The sequence below is a fragment of the Gekko japonicus genome, unplaced genomic scaffold, assembly GCF_001447785.1.
Source record: "Gekko japonicus isolate JY-2015 unplaced genomic scaffold, Gekko_japonicus_V1.1 scaffold6153, whole genome shotgun sequence".
Classification (NCBI taxonomy): Eukaryota; Metazoa; Chordata; class Lepidosauria; order Squamata; family Gekkonidae; genus Gekko; species Gekko japonicus.
The window spans coordinates 11,473-11,694 of record NW_015162657.1 but is presented as its reverse complement, the minus strand read 5'-3'; positions in this window follow the sequence as shown (position 1 = coordinate 11,694).

The window sequence follows — 222 nt, the reverse complement described above, 5'->3', positions numbered from 1 at the left end:
TGTTCCCTCCCCAAACCCCCCAGCTATAGAAGTGAGTGATAGTCTGTTTGAGTAACATCCCTTCATCCCTAAGGACATATGCCAAATTTTTCTGCCTGAATGGAATGGCCAGCCTACCCTATTCCAATCATCAGTTGTTATGGCCTAAACAAGCAAAATACTTACAACATTATTCAGATAGGGCAAAAACCCTATAGAGCTTATCTTAGGAGATCCCAAAAA